This window comes from Morone saxatilis, unplaced genomic scaffold, assembly GCF_004916995.1.
Source record: "Morone saxatilis isolate NCDOM2014 unplaced genomic scaffold, NCSU_SB_2.0 Contig17, whole genome shotgun sequence".
In the NCBI taxonomy this organism is placed as follows: Eukaryota; Metazoa; Chordata; class Actinopteri; family Moronidae; genus Morone; species Morone saxatilis.
In genome coordinates, this window is record NW_023339729.1 from 25,857,028 (window position 1) to 25,857,824 (window position 797).

The window sequence follows — 797 nt, forward strand, 5'->3', positions numbered from 1 at the left end:
AACGGTGGTGAAGACAACAACTCCCATGATCCCACGCTGCTTCACCACCTCATTACACTTCATATTTTGTCATAGTTTTAATGTGAGAGACCCTCTAGTGGCAGAAATTACAGACTGTACGTTAAGATCCAAACGAGCTCACACATCAGGGGGGATTCTGGGTAAAACACTAAATGTTCTGGTTTTTAAATCCTAATTTCTTTAATGTAATATTTCACTCTGTCAGTTCTGTCCTAGTTCACATTCAGACTAAAAGGTTAGTAGACGGCTGCAGTGGACATCTTAGACCCATTAGTCTGCACAGGTGGCTCATGGGAGATTTCTCAGGCTACTGTGAGCTAAAGTAACTTAACCAATGTTCTCCTCTTCATTAAACATAATAAAATCAGCGGAGGAACTCAGTGACAGAGATGAATTAGTCTCGCCTGCTGTCCCACATTCAGCACTGAAGGAAAACTGGAGCACGGTTATCTTCCTTCAGGTTCACGCTGATGAAGTGGGTCAACGGCGTCAGTCACCGAACCGAGGTCGACCAGGAAAACGCTGCAACCAATCAGAGCCCGCAGAGGAGAGACTGTCTGTCCCTCAGGACGACTACAGGGAGGGGGAGTGAGACCTCCTGTCGCCAGTGAGGCCGGTTATAGAGCTTCATTACGTCCTGAGTACAGACTGAAGGTGTCTGCGGTAAAAAGAAATGTGTTCCAGCAAAGTGGGGTATCGAACGAACAACTGCTAGGCACCAAAACCAGGTCTCCTGTCCAGATCTCACTCACCAAAACCGTCTCTGTTAGTGTTTC